Genomic DNA, 16,152 nt, shown 5'->3' with positions numbered 1-16,152 from the left:
GTGAATACATTGGTGGAAGACGGAGCCACTGGCTCCTACTTCCACAGATCAGCTTTTGCGACTGACACAGCAAACATGATGACATCACGACATCACATCTGCTGTGTGGAGAGTCAGTGCACCGGAGAAAAGAACAGACCGCGGGGGAACGAGAGCGAGGTGAGTATGTCTTCTTTTTTTTTTTTCCTATGTGCATGGAATGTGTGCCTGCATATAGGGGGCTATGTGAGGACTCATACTGTATATAGGAGGCTATGTGAGGGCTCATATAGTATATAGGAGGCTATGTGAGGGCTCATATAGTATATAGGAGGCTATGTGAGGGCTCATATAGTATATAGGAGGCTATGTGAGGGCTTATATAGTATATAGGAGGCCATGTGAGGGCTCATATAGTATATAGGAGGCTATGTGAGGGCTCATATAGTATATAGGAGGCTATGTGAGGGCTCATATAGTATATAGGAGGCTATGTGAGGGCTCATATAGTATATAGGAGGCTATGTGAGGGCTCACATTGTATATTGGAGGTTATGTGAGGCCTCACTCTGTATATAAGAGGTTATGTGGGGCCTTACACTGTATATAGAAGGCTATGAGGGAATCATACTGTATATAGGAGGCTATTTGAGGGCTCATATTGTATATAGAGAGACTATATGGGGGCTCACACTGTATATAGGAAGCTATGCGGATCTCATAATGTATATAAGAGGCCACGTGGGGTCCGACAATATATAGAGAGTCTATGTGGGGACTCACATTGTATAAAGGAGGCTATGTGGGACTCATACTGTACATAGGAGGCTATGTGGCGGCTAATAATATGTATACAGTAGAAGGCTATGTGGGGGCTCATACTGTATAAAGGAGGCTATGAGGACTCATACTGTACATAGGAGGCTATGTGGCGGCTAATAATATGTATACAGTAGAAGGCTATGTGGGGGCTCATACTGTATAAAGGAGGCTATGTGAGGACTCATACTGTACATAGGGGGCTCATACTATATATAGGAGGCTATATGCGGGCTGATACTGTTCAAAAGAGGCTATGTGGCGGCTCATAATATGTATAGGAGGCTATGTGGGTCTCATACGGTATATAGGGGGCTATGTGGTGGCTAATACTGTATATAGGATGGAATATGAGGGCTCACACTGTATATAGGGGCTATGTGGGGTGCATACTGTATGTAGGAATAATGTCTGTAATCTGCTGTGGAATTAATAGCACTATATACTGTACTTTTCAGATTATAGTACGCACTTTTCTCCTCCAAAAATTTTTCGGAAAATGGGGGTATGTCTTATAATCTGAATGTAGTTTACCGGGGCATTTGGGAGCGGCATTTTAGGGTCGCTGCTGCAGGAAGCTGGTGACGGCAGGAGTGAGGCGATGCTGCGGGCCCCAGGCTGGGAAGGTGGGTGTCTGGCTGTGCGACGGGCTCTGTGCTTTCACAAAATGTCGGAGGAGCCCACGGCCTGTCCCGATTTGAGGGCTCAGTCCCGGCCCGGCTCAGCTCTTCTCCCGGCAGGGGCGCTGCTGGGCACTGGGCTTTTCCTCCAGACACGCAGGCTTTCCATGCTGTGTGTGACCCCTTGTAGCTCCGCCTCCCGCTCTCTGCTCCTCCCCGGCATCAGGGCAGAGGAATTCTACTGTGCAGAGACCGCACAGCATGAGGAGGTGAGGGGTCAGGGGGCGGGGCCAAGTCTGCGGAGGACATGACAACAAGGTGCGGTCCTGAGGTGAGGGGGAGACCCGCAGCCTCTCCCATCTGTGGCTGCTGTTATTACAGGATGGGAGGGGGCTCATGCAATGTCACCAGCAGCTCTGCAGTCGGGACTAGGGGGGATGGGAAGGGGATTTAGGGACACTGCAGGGCTGACAGCTCTCCTGCGTACAGCCCATACTCTGCTGCTGATTGCAAACACCAGGCCCCACCACTGCCACTGGAGACATGATGGAGAAGAAGGGACTATATACATGTCATGTTGTGCCCGCTGTGTGTATGATGTCCGTGTGATGGTTGTGCCCGCTGTATGTGTGATGTCTGTGTGATGGTTGTGTCCGCTGTGTGTATGATGTCCGTGTGATGGTTGTGCCCGCTGTGTGTATGAGGTCTGTGTGATGGTTGTGCCCGCTGTGTGTATGATGTCTGTGTGATGGTTGTGCCCGCTGTGTGTATGATGTCTGTGTGATGGTTGTGCCCGCTGTGTGTATGATGTCTGTGTGATGGTTGTGCCCACTGTGTGTATGATGTCTGTGTGATGGTTGTGCCCGCTGTGTGTGTGATGTCTGTGTGATGGTTGTGCCCGCTGTGTGTATGATGTCTGTGTGATGGTTGTGCCCGCTGTGTGTGATGTCTGTGTGATGGTTGTGCCCGCTGTGTGTATGATGTCTGTGTGATGGTTGTGCCCGCTGTGTGTGTGATGTCTGTGTGATGGTTGTGCCCGCTGTGTGTGTGATGTCTGTGTGATGGTTGTGCCCGCTGTGTGTGTGATGTCTGTGTGATGGTTGTGCCCGCTGTGTGTATGATGTCTGTGTGATGGTTGTGCCCGCTGTGTGTGATGTCTGTGTGATGGTTGTGCCCGCTGTGTGTATGATGTCTGTGTGATGGTTGTGCCCGCTGTGTGTATGATGTCTGTGTGATGGTTGTGCCCGCTGTGTGTATGATGTCTGTGTGATGGTTGTGCCCGCCGTGTGTATGATGTCTGTGTGATGGTTGTGCCCGCCGTGTGTATGATGTCCGTGTGATGGTTGTGCCCGCCGTGTGTATGATGTCCGTGTGATGGTTGTGCCCGCCGTGTGTATGATGTCTGTGTGATGGTTGTGCCCGCCGTGTGTATGATGTCTGTGTGATGGTTGTGCCCGCCGTGTGTATGATGTCTGTGATGGTTGTGCCCGCTGTGTGTATGATGTCTGTGTGATGGTTGTGCCCGCTGTGTGTATGATGTCTGTGTGATGGTTGTGCCCGCTGTGTGTGTGATGTCTGTGTGATGGTTGTGCCCGCTGTGTGTGTGATGTCTGTGTGATGGTTGTGCCCGCTGTGTGTGTGATGTCTGTGTGATGGTTGTGCCTGCTGTGTGTATGATGTGTGTGTGATTTTTAACATAGCGCTTTGAAATAGGCAGGGGTGGGAGATTAATTTTCCCAAGGGGCCACGTGAGAGACCGTGACTGTTGTGGAGCCCGAACCAATAGGTTCAAATTAATTCAGCTCAATATTAATATTAACTTATTAATTATATTTTTTTGTATATTTATATTATCACTTAATATTGAGCAGATTTAAGTATGCTGACATCCCCCTATATACACTATGAGCCCCCACACAAGCCCGTACATACAGTATTAGCACAAACCACCCCTACCTACAGTATGAGCCCTCGCATAGCCCCCAATATACAGTAAGAGCCACCACAAGAAAGCCAGATGTCGTATAATGATTCTACATAAAGATGAGAAAGTTCTGGCGGCTCCGACTGTGAATGAGGGAACAAAAAATAACCCTCAGGTCCCAACAAGAGATGAGCAGGACTCACAGATGAGGCCGCACTGCCCCGGAAGATAAGAGACTCATGGCCTCCAGTCCAGCCGCCAGGTAGCACTGACCTGGACGCCCGACTGGAGGCCCCGGAATCCATCTGCTCATCTCTACTCCCAGCTGCCCTGGATACAGTGGACAGTCCTGGATTTGGGTCTGCGCCTTGCAGTCTCGGCCGTCTGCTGAATTTCCCTCACTACCAGCGCCCCTCTGACAACTCCTCCTGCCGGGCGAGAAAGATAATGGTAAATGGGCGTGGATTGGGGTGTGACCAGGGGCGAGGCCAAAATTTGCCGCGCATAGCCTCTTTCTGTCCCCCTTTCTGTTCTTCAAAAGTTGAGAGGTATGAATATGTGATGTCTGTATCCCAGTATATCGCTTACCATCACATATTATGCTGTATACTGGATGTGATGGACTTTGATACAGGCATCCAATGTTATACAGAGGATAATCTGTCACTGGTGTAATATCTGATGTCTGTGCTCATAGTGTGGTATATAACTGTCACATGCTATTCTCTATGTAATATCTGATGTATGTAGTCATAATATATCTTATTCCAGTACAGATGAGCGAATTGATTCGCAGGACACTGGTCAAACAGTCCCGTCAGTAGTCTGTGGCCACCAGACCAGAGCCCCGCGAGCCTCCTCCCGCCTGCCGGCATCTCTGACTCCTCTTTTGATTATAGTCTTTGCATGATGTCATCTTTTTGGCGTGACACATACATGACATTGTGCCTGGCTACAAATCAAAGGAAGAGAAAGAGAATGGTGTCAGGTAGGAGGCTGTCAGGGCTCCTATCCAGCAGCCACTGAATATTCATCTGACCATTGGATCAGGGTCCTGCAAATGAAGTTGCTCATCTCTATATATCAGTCATATATTCTCCTATGTATATTGTATTGTATGTGGTATAATATGTTCACTGTGTGCACAGACATCAGATGGGACACACATGATAATTAGTGACTCGTACATCATATACTATAATGTGGAGTTGACTTTTACATTAATGACTTGCTCGATCAAGTATGTAGGAAATAATACACAAAATAATAATTCATACGTATCTATCTGGCAGACCTGTGCTTATGTGTGGCCACCTTTAGGCTGTGTGCCCACTATGCGTTTTTTAAGCGTTTCCGCAACGGCAATTCCGCTGCAGAAACGCTTAAAAAACGCTTGGTAGAAGGTCTGCTATGTTCCCCAATGATAATCCGCATCTGCTGTGCACATGCTGCGGAAATTTCCGCTGCAGATTATCAATGCGGAAAAATCCGCCGCACTACCAATTATTTTGTGTAATCGCAGTGTTTTCGCCGCCATTGACTTGCATTGAATTGCATAATATCCGCATGACTACATGTGCACATGCGGATATTTAGCGATTCAATGTGCGGATGGTACCCGGATTTGGAGAAGAAGAGACTCTCCTCCAGACCCGGGTACCATAGTACCTGTAAAAAAAAATAATTAAAATAAAAAATATACATTATACTTACCTTCTGATGGCCCCCGGTCTCCATAGCGATGCGTCCTGTCTTCCTGGCAGCTCATGATGGTCTAAAAGGACCTGCCATGACGTCATTTAGTCATGTGACAGGTCACGCGACCGCTGACGTCGGCGGTCGCTTGACCCGTCACATGACTAAATGACGTCATGGCGGGTCCTTTTACACAACCGTGAGACACCGGGAAGACCGGACGCATCGGATAAGGAGACCAGGGGCCGTCAGAAGGTAAGTATAATATTTATTTTTTACCATTCTTTTACGGTCACACTATATAAATCCATACCGGTTGCATGGATTTATATAGTGTGACCAAGTTGTCAAGCACTTTCCAAGTGATGCTAAAATCTCTTGCAAAGCTCTTGACAACCCGCATGCGGAAATGCATGTGAAGAGCGCTTCACTTCTGCTTGTCCCTGGCAGGAAAACTCATAGAATCCGCATGCGTTTTTTCTGCCAGGGAGATGCGGAAACGCTCTGGAAAAATTCTCAGCATTTCTGCATTGTGGGCACTTAGCCTTACTCTGTTTAGGAGTGTAGAAAAGCACAGCGTACCTTGGATTACTTGCATTACACCTCTAACAACCTAAATCCGTGTTGTAGTGGTCAGACATTGTACATATTATGCTTATATATTACCAGTTTTAAATGCTCACCTGAACTGGACCAAGTGCTGTCATTTTTCTCCACGGGCAGCACTTAGACAATACGTTTGTGTGAATATAGCCTATGAAGCAGCTGGTAATAAACATGTTGAAGGGGTTTTCTGTGAACAAAAGTATATTTTAATCAATAGATCTTGGAATAATAATAACTTCCACAATTGGATGTGATATAATAATGTCCCTGTGCTGAGATAATGTTATAAATGTGCCCCTGCTGTGTACTGTGTAATGGCTGTGTCTGACTGTGCAGGAACATGGTCTGATCATACCACAGCTACTGGGCAGGGGGGGAAGCAAAAGAGGATATAGCATCGATTAAATCACTGCACACTCTAGTTTCAAGATGCAAACGATGGGTCAAAACGTTCATTTACTGTTGCATTATTCCCTGCACCTTATATGTGTCTTATTGCATGTCTTCAAATAGACTTTAGTTTGCGTCATGAAACTAGAATGTGCGGTGATTTAATCTACGCCGATTCTGGGGATTCCACATCCCGTGTACCTGCACCTTGACCTACAGACTGTGTGCACGCTAATCATCTATATATAAAGAGAGTATATATACATTACAGCAGGGGATCACAGCTGAGTCTTTCTTTGTGCTAAAATATTGTTTAAAAACAGGCATTGAAATGTTTTACTCACAAAAAGAATCCTCTGTGATCCCCTGCTATCCTGCCTGTATCCTCTTTTTCTCCCCCCTGCCCAGGAGATGTGGTATGATCAGACCATGTTCCTGCACGGTCAGACACAGCCATTACACAGTACACAGCAGGGGCACATTTATAAGATTATCTCAGCACAGGGACATTATTATATCACATCCAATTGTGGAAATTATTATTATTGAAATTTGCCAGCCAGCCCCTGCTAGCAGTGATATTAGAATACACGCTATACATGTTATTACATACAGCATCCTTTACCTATAAAAATTGTATATAATCTCTTCCACTTTTCTTTCCAGTGGGTGTAGTGACAAGATTATGGAGCAGTTGCTGGGACCAGTGCCGCCGCGAGCGACAATAGGGTAGGAAGAGTGGTGATGTGGCTCTTAAAAAGAAAGGCCATACCTATATTATGACCGGCTCCAGTTTTTGACCCTAGTCCTAGATTTTCACCCGTAAGTGGCTATCTTTTTCAGTTTTATTTGTTGTAATGGTTTGATTATTATTTTGCATATTAAAAATGCTTTTTTCTCTGTCATCCCTGACCTTACAGATCTGACTGGACCAAAAAGGGAAATACCTGTAGCTTGGAGGTGCTGGAAGCCAGAGAGGAATCTGAAATGGAGGCCGGAGCTGGGGGCCAGAAAGAAGAAGAGCCTGCGGAGAGCACCAGTACACCACAGCCCCTCGACACCTCCCCTCATGCACCAATAACCCAGCATCGCTACCGCCCCACCATCACTGGCGTACGTGACATGGGAATACCTGTGAGTGATGATGATGAGAGTTTTTGTCTAAGCCTGGCCTGTTATTTCAAGCACGTTCCCTTTTTATTGAGGCTGCAGACCAGGGCTGCCCTCCAAATTGTTTTGTCTGCCGCTGCGCCACCAAATTCACCGATGGCCATCTTTTAATTCCTTGAAAGGTGGCAACTTTCTGAGGACAACAAAACCCGGTCATTAGACCCCCCAAGAAGGGCACTCAGCAGACCCACCATCACGGCAGCCACCACCTCCAGTGCCAGCATCACTGCAATCACCACCACCTCCAGTACCAGCATCACAGCAGCCATCACCACCACCTCCAGTCACAGCATCACAGCAACCACCACCAACTACAGTGGCACCATCACGGCAGCCACCTTCAGTGCCAGCATCTTGGCAGCCACCTCCATTACCAGCATCACGGCAGCCAACAACCCCCTCACCAGCATGTCTCTTGCCCCAATCACCCTTGTCTTGTTGGCATGATGGCCAAAACACAGAAGACAAGGCCAGACAAAGATCTGAGATACAGGATTTGTGTGCTGAGATGCCGCCACAGTCACTGAAAGGTGTTACATAGATGCGTATTATATGGACGCTATATGGATGGCATAAGCATGGTCCGTTTGCTGTGCTTTTTTTTTCTCGCACACATTGACTTGCATTGGCGAGTCTCGTCTGATATATGCAGCCACTTGCAGCATGCTGTGATTTTTTTTTTCTCAGTTCGATCCGAGCTGGGAAAAAAAATCACAGATGAACACATAATCATTCAATAACAGGAGTCAGAGTGCAATCCAATTTTTTTTATCAGATTGCACTCGTGTGATTTAAACGCAGATGAGTATGAGCCCTTAGACTCAGCCAAAAGATTGTAGACATAGAGTATATCTTATTGCTCTAATAGGCATCTAGTCATTCAACAGAGGCCATTAACTATATATTCTACATGCAGGGCTTGTGAATTGTCCATTATTAAAATAAACAGTATATAAAAAGCAGTGCAGGAGGCAGCAGTGAAGGACATGACAAATATTAATAACAATATGTAAAATAATCACAGGCTGCAATTACCCAACATATTTTTTCTTAAACCATGAAATCAACTTTTTCTTGCGGTTGTAAATTTGAAATGACAGTGATAGCTATTATGACATCACAAGGCACATGACATCATAGACATCACAATTGGAATAGAATGTATAAATTTCTACACTGCTGCCATCTTGTGTCACTATAACCTGACAGCTGGAAGAGGACGAGTCCAGGTAAGTAGCTCTTTACTTTTAAGCTTTGGTATACTTATAATGTATCCACCGGATTTATCATGGATTGCCGGGAACACTCTGTAATAAGACATTTTCAGGACAACCCCTTGTCTAAATGAGAAATTGCTGACTATAGGTGGGTGGGGGAGGTCAAGTTGGGACATCTTTATGGGGCTCCATTTTTGGGTAGTTTTGCCATTTATGTGGACAAATTATTTTATTATCATTCTCTGTTCTCAGATCTTTGGTTCCTATTGAATTAGGGGCTGACATTGGAGTTGTAGTTTAACCCCTTTAAAGCTCAAGACGTACTAATACGTATCTGCGCCATGGAACTTAAGAGCCTGATACGTATTAGTACGTCTTTGTGATCGCGCCCGCACACAGGTTGTGCGGGCGCGATCGCCGCCGGGTGTCAGCCGATTGTCGCAGCTGAGTTGATCGCAGCATTGCGGGGGCAAGGGGAGGTGATAGGGATACTCACCTCTCCTGCCGGCGTCCAGCGATGTCTGCCGCGGCTTCCTGGATGTTGCCATGATGACCCGATGTCGTCATGACAACATCTGGGTCACCAGACAGCAGGAAGATATTTTGGCATGCGCAGTGCATGACCAAAGTATCTTCTGCATTTGCAGCGCTGACAGCCTGTATAGCACAGGGCTGGTGCTCCATCCCTATGCTATACAGGCGATCAGAATAAAAAAAGTGAAAGTCCCATTGTGGGACAAAGAATAAAAGTAAAAAAAGTGTCAGAAAGTGAAGAAAAAAAATTTTTTTAAAAAATAATCCACCAAAAATAAAAATATAATGTACCCATCAATAAATATTATTATGAAAAAAAAAACAATAAAAGTACACATATTTGGTATCGCCGCGTCCGGAATGACCTGACCTATAAAATTGTCCCACTAGTTAGCCCCTTCAGTGAACATGGTAAAAATAAAAAATGAAGCAAAAAACAATGCTTTATCATCATACCGCCAAACAAAAAATGGAATAACATGCGATCAAAAAGACGATTATAAATAATAATGATACCACTGAAAACGTCATCTTGTCCCGCAAAAAACAAGCCGCCATACAGCTCCATCAGCCTAAAAATAAAAAAGTTATAGCTCTCAGAATAAAGCGATGCAAAAAAATTATTTTTTCTATAAAATAGCCTTTATTGTGTAAAAGCGCCAAAACATAGAAAATCGATATAAATGTGGTACCACTGTAAACGTACTGACCCAAAGAGTAAAGCTACCTTATCAATTTTACCACACGCGGAACAGCATCAAAAAAAAAAAAAAAACAATTCCTGAATTGTTGGTTTTTGATTATTCTGCCTCCCAAAAATCAGAATAGAGAGTGATCAAAATATATCACGTGCCTGAAAATGGCACCAATAAAAACGTCAACTCATCCCGCAAAAAACAAGATGTCACATGACTCTGTCGACCAAAATATGGAAAAATTATAGCTCTCAAAATATGGCGATGTAAAACTAGATTTTACAAAAAAATGCGTCTTTTAGTGTGTGACAGCTGTCAATCATAAAAACCCGATATGATTCTGGTATCGCTGTAATCGCACTGACTCGAAGAATAAAGTTGTCTAAACGGCGTAAAATATAAACTCTAGGGTTAGGGTTGTGGTAGGGTTAGGGTTGGGGTTAGGGTTAGGGCTAGGGTTAGGGTTGGGCTAGGCCTGAGAGGATGAGATCCGCCCCTATCACTGGGCAAGAAGCCAAAAGCACAAAATAAAAAGAGAAATCCTACTTCCTCCTTCAGGAGGACCCGGAGTGGGCAAACACATGAGACACCGGGCTAGAGGCCAACCACGACACAAGCTTTAACCCCTTAATAACATCTGACGTACTAATACTCGTCTGTGCCCTGGGACTTAAGAGCCAGACCCGTATTAGTACGTCATCGCGATCGCGCGCGCACACAGGCTGTGCGGGCGCGATCGCCGCCGGGGGTCCTGCACCGCTCCCAGCACATTAACCCCCGCGATGCTGCGATCGAAGTCGATCGCGGCATTGCGGGGGCAAGGGGAGGTAATCGGCGATACTCACCTCCTCTTCCGGCTTCCAGCGCAGTCTGCAAAGGCTTCCCGGGTGTTGCCATGACGACCCGATGTCGTCATGACAACATCCGGGTCACCAGAGAGCAGGAAGATTGCTTGGACATGCGCAGTGCATCTCCAAGCAATCTTCACACTGTGCACTTCTGACAGCCTTCATGGCATAGGGATGGTGCTCCATTCCTGTGCCATGCAGGCGATCAGAAAAAAAAAAGTGAAAGTCCCAGAGTGGGACAAAGTAATAAAGTGTATAAACTGTGTGAAAGTGAAAAAAAAAAAAAAAAATGTGCAAAAATATTATAAAAAAATAAAAAAAATAATACACCAAAAATAAAAATATAATGTACCCATCAATAAATATTATTATAAAAAAAATAAAAAAAAACAATAAAAGTACACATATTTGGTATTGCTGCGTCCGGAACAACCTGACCTATAAAACTGTCCCACTAGTTAACCCCTTCAGTGAACACGGTAAAAAAAAAAAAAAAAACGAAGCAAACAACAATGCTTTATCACCATACCGCCAAACAAAAAGTGGAATAACACGCGATCAAAAAGACGCATATAAATAAAAATGATACCGCTGAAAACGTCATCTCGTCCTGCAAAAAACAAGCCGCCATACAGCTCCATCAGCCGAAAAATAAAAAAGTTATAGCTCTCAGAATAAAGCGATTCTAAAAAATATTTTTTTCTATAAAATAGCTTTTATTGTGTATAAGCGCCAAAACATAGAAAAATGATACAAATGTGGTACCGCTGTAAACGTACTGACCCGAAGAATAAAGCTACCTCATCAATTTTACCACACGCGGAACAGAATAAAAAAAAAAAAAACAATTCCTGAATTGTTGGTTTTTGTTTATTCTGCCTCCCAAAAATCGGAATAGAAAGCGATCAAAAAATGTCACGTGCCTGAAAATGGCACCAATAACAACGTCAAGTCATCCCGCAAAAAACGAGCCGTCACATGACTGTCTGCCAAAATCTGGAAAAATTATAGCTCTCAAAATATGGCGATGCAAAAACTAGATTTTACAAAAAATGCGTCTTTTAGTGTGTGACAGCTGTCAGTCATAAAAACCCCATATGATTCTGGCATTGCTGTAATCACACCGACCCGAAGAATAAAGTCGTCTAATCACTTATACCGCACAAGGAACGGCGTCAAAAATAAACTCTTGGGTTAGGATTGGGCTAGGGTTAGGGCTGGGTTTGGGGCTAGGGTTGTGCTGGGGCTAGGGTTGTGCTGGGGCTAGGGTTGTGCTAGGGCTAGGGCTGGGGTTGGGATTTTTTTCAAAAGTAAGAAAAAAAGATGACGATATGGCGACTAGTGTTGAGAGCAAGTGCTCGCTACTTGAGTTTGCATCGGGTGCTCTGGTATGCATTGAGTATCGTGGGTATTTGAGTGACATGCTCGAGTCTCTGCCCCATATGCTTCGCGGCCAAAAAACTTTACGGGGATTGCCTGCCATGCACGAGCGATCCCCGCATGTTTTTTTTTGGGTGTCTAATAACCGTGAAACATGCGGAGCAGGGACTCGAGCATGTCACTCGAGCACACGCTGTACATGGTGCATACCTGAGTACCCGATGCAAACTCAAGTAGCGAGCACTTGCGCTCAAGAATAATGACAACTTATTCAATATGATGACCTAATGTAAACAAATTCTGTGCCGTACCTCTGGGTTCAAAATGTTCACTATACACCTTAATAAAATCCTTGAGGGGTGTAGTTTCCAAAATGGGGACACTTGTGGGGGAGCTCCACTGTTTAGGCACATCACGGGCTGTCCAAATGCGACATGGTGTCCGCTAACAAATTGAATGGAAAATCGGCTCAAATTGTTAGCGGACGCCATGTTGCGTTTGGAGAGCCCCTGTGTGCCCAAACATTGGAGCTCCCCCACAAGTGACCCCATTTTGGAAACTAGACCCCCCAAGGCACCTATCTAGATGCATAGTGAGCACTTGGAATCCCCAGGTGCTTCACAAATTGATTCGTAAAAATGAAAAAGTGAAAAAAAAAACACTTTTTCATTTTTATGAATCAATTTGTGAAGCACCTGGGGTTCCAAGTGCTCACTATGAATCTAGATAGGTGCCTTGGGGGGTCTAGTTTCCAAAATGGGGTCACTTGTGGGGGAGCTCCAATGTTTGGGCACGCAGGGACTCTCTAAATGCAACATGGTATCCGCTAACAAATTGAATGGAAAATTGGCTCAAATTGTTAGCGGACACCACATTGCGTTTGGAGAGCCCCTCTGTGCCCAAACTTTGGAGCTCCCCCACAAGTGACCCCATTTTGGAAACTAGACCCCCCAAGGCACCTTTCTAGATGCATAGTGAGCACTTGGAACCCCCAGGTGCTTCACAAATTGATTCGTAATAATGAAAAAGTGAAAAAAAAAACACTTTTTCATTTTTATGAATCAATTTGTGAAGCACCTGGGGTTCCAAGTGCTCACTATGAATCTAGATAGGTGCCTTGGGGGGTCTAGTTTCCAAAATGGGTTCACTTGTGGGGGAGCTCCAATGTTTGGGCACACAGGGACTCTCCAAATGCAACATGATATCCGCTAACAAATTGTCGGCTCAAATTGTTAGCGGATATCATGTTGCATTTGGAGAGTCCCTGTGTGCCCAAACATTGGAGCTCCCCCACAAGTGACCCCATTTTGGAAACTAGACCCCCCAAGGCACCTATCTAGATGCATAGTGAGCACTTGGAACCCCTAGATGCTTCACAAATTGATTCATAAAAATGAAAAAGTGTTTTTTTTTTCACTTTTTCATTATTACGAATCAATTTGTGAAGCACCTGGGGGTTCCAAGTGCTCACTATGCATCTAGAAAGGTGCCTTGGGGGGTCTAGTTTCCAAAATGGGGTCACTTGTGGGGGAGCTCCAAAGTTTGGGCACAGAGGGGCTCTCCAAACGCAATGTGGTGTCCGCTAACAATTTGAGCCGATTTTCCATTCAATTTGTTAGCGGATACCATGTTGCATTTAGAGAGTCCCTGTGTGCCCAAACATTGGAGCTCCCCCACAAGTGACCCCATTTTGGAAACTAGACCCCCCAAGGCACCTATCTAGATGCATAGTGAGCACTTGGAACCCCAGGTGCTTCACAAATTGATTCGTAAAAATGAAAAAGTGAAAAAAAAAAACACTTTTTCATTGTTACGAATCAATTTGTGAAGCACCTGGGGGTTCCAACTGCTCACTATGCATCTAGATAGGTGCCTTGGGGGGTCTAGTTTCCAAAATGGGGTCACTTGTGGGGGAGCTCCAATGTTTGGGCACACAGGGGCTCTCTAAACGCAACATGGTGTCCGCTAATTATTCAAGCAAATTTTACAATCAAAAAGTCAAATGGCGCTCCTTCCCTTCCGAGCCCTACAGTGCGCCCAAACAGTGTTTTTTCCCCAAATATTGGGTATCTGCGTGCCCAGGGGAAATTGCACAACAAATTTTGCGGTCCATTTTTTCTTGTTACCCCTGTGAAAATAAAAAAAATTGGGTCTAAAGTAACATTTTTGTGAAAAAAGTTAAATGTTCATTTTTTTCTTCCACATTCAAAAAATTCCTATGAAGCACCTGAAGGGTTAATAAAGTTCTTGAATGTGGTTTTGAGCACCTTGAGGGGTGCAGTTTTTAGAATGGTGTCACTTTTGGGTATTTTCTGTCATAAAGACCTCTCAAAGTGACTTCAAATGTGATGTGGTCCCTAAAAAAATGGTTTTGTAAATTTTGTTGGAAAAATGAGAAATCGCTGGTCAACTTTTAACCCTTATAGCTCCCTAACAAAAAAAAATTTTGGTTCCAAAATTGTGCTGATGTAAAGTAGACATGTGGGAAATGTTATTTATTAACTCTTTTGTGTGACATATCGCTCTGGTTTCAGGGCTTAAAAATTCAAATTTTGAAAATTGCAAAATTTTCAAAATTTTCGCCAAATTTCCGTTTTTTTCACAAATAAACGCAAGTGATATCAAAGAAATTTTTCCACAATCATGAAGTACAATATGTCACGAAAAAACAATCTCAGAATCAGGGGGATCCGTTGAAGCGTTCCAGAGTAATTACCTCATAAAGTGACAGTGGTCAGAATTGTAAAAATTGGCCCGGTCATTAACGTGCAAACCACCCGCGGGGCTTAAGGGGTTAAAGGGAATCTGTCACCCCCTAGGACTTATCAGACCTCTAATATGGGCATAAAGGTTATAGAAATGTAAATCTATACATACTTCTATGGCCCATATTAGAGGTCTGCTTGCTTTGAAATATCCTGGCTCCGGCCTGCTCTCGCTCTGGCTCTGGCCTGCCTTTGCCCTGGATCTGTCCTGCTCTCGCTCTGACTCTGGCCTGCTCTCGTACTGGCTCCGGCCTGCTCTCGCCTTGTCTCCGGCCTGCTCTCGCTCTGGCTCCGGCCTGCTCTCGCTCTGACCTGCCCTTGCCTTGGCTTCGGCCTGCTCTCGCCCTGAATCTGGCCTGCTCTCATTTTGGCTCTGGCCTGCCCTCACCCTGGCTCCGGCCTGCTCTCGTTCTGGCTCTGGCCTGCCCTCGCCCTGGCTCCGGCCTGCTCTCGCTCTGGCTCCAGCCTGCTCTCGCTCTGGCCTGCCCTTGCCTTGGCTTCGGCCTGCTCTCGCCCTGAATCTGGCCTGCTCTCATTTTGGCTCTGGCCTGCCCTCGCCCTTGCTCCGGCCTGCTCTCGCTCTGGCTCCGTCCTGCCCTCGCCCTGGCTCCGGCCTGCTCTCGTTCTGGCTCCGGCCTGCTCTCGCTCTAGCTCTCGCCTGCCCACTCCTTGGCTCTGTCCTGCCCTCGCCGTGGCTCCGGCCTACCCTCGCCCTGGCTCCGGCTTGCTCTCGCTCTGGCTCCGGCTTGCTCTCTCTCTGGCTCCGGCCTGCCCTCGCTCTAGCTCCGGCCTACCCTCGCCCTGGCTCCGGCCTGCTCTCGCTCTGGCTCTGGCCTGCCCTCGCCCAGGCTCTGGCCTGCTCTGGCTCTGGCCTGCCCTCGCCCAGGCTCTGGCCTGCTCTGGCTCTGGCCTGCCCTCGCCCTGGTTCCGGCCTGCTCTGACTCTTGCCTTCCCCCGCGCCGTCTCTGGCCTGCCCTCACTCTAGCTCTGGCCTGCCCTCGCCCTTGCTCCGGCCTGCTCTCGCTCTGGCTCCGTCCTGCCCTCGCCCTGGCTCCGTCCTGCCCTCGCCCTGGCTCCGTCCTGCCCTCGCCCTGGCTCCGTCCTGCCCTCGCCCTGGCTCCGTCCTGCCCTCGCCCTGGCTCCGTCCTGCCCTCGCTCTGGCTCCGGCCTGCTCTCGCTCTGGCTCCGGCCTGCTCTCGCTCTGGCTCCGGCCTGCTCTCGCTCTGGCTCCGGCCTGCTCTCGCTCTGGCTCTGGCCTGCTCTCGCTCTGGCTCCGGCCTGCCCTCGCTCTGGCTCTGGCCTGCCCTCGCCCTGGCTCCGGCCTGCTCTCGCTCTGGCCTGCCCTCGCCCTGGTTCCGGCGTGCTCTCGCTCTGGCTCTGGCCTGAACTCGCCCTGGTTCCGGCATGCTCTCACTCTGGCTCTTGCCTGCCCTCGCCTTGGCTCCGGCCTGCTCTCGCTCTGGCTCTTGCCTGCCCTCGACTCGGCTCCGGCCTGCTCTCTACCTGGTTC

The 16,152-nt window shown here is 46.8% G+C and overlaps 1 long non-coding RNA gene across 1 annotated transcript in view; it reads left to right on the top strand.

Annotated features, from left to right (window-relative positions):
• The first annotated feature begins 1,618 nt into the window (after nt 1-1,618).
• LOC141174612 (uncharacterized) overlaps nt 1,619-16,152 on the top strand; it is a 103,698-nt gene continuing 89,164 nt past the window's right edge. Inside the window, exons 1-3 of the long non-coding RNA XR_012252925.1 lie at nt 1,619-1,749; nt 6,700-6,855; nt 6,954-7,167. This is a non-coding gene — a long non-coding RNA (uncharacterized lncRNA). The remainder of the gene's footprint in view (nt 1,750-6,699; nt 6,856-6,953; nt 7,168-16,152) is intronic.

This window comes from Phyllobates terribilis, unplaced genomic scaffold (genome assembly GCF_046119375.1).
Source record: "Phyllobates terribilis strain yellow unplaced genomic scaffold, ASM4611937v1 Scaffold_13__5_contigs__length_258822181, whole genome shotgun sequence".
In the NCBI taxonomy this organism is placed as follows: Eukaryota; Metazoa; Chordata; class Amphibia; order Anura; family Dendrobatidae; genus Phyllobates; species Phyllobates terribilis.
This window is presented reverse-complemented; position numbering and strand designations above follow the sequence as displayed.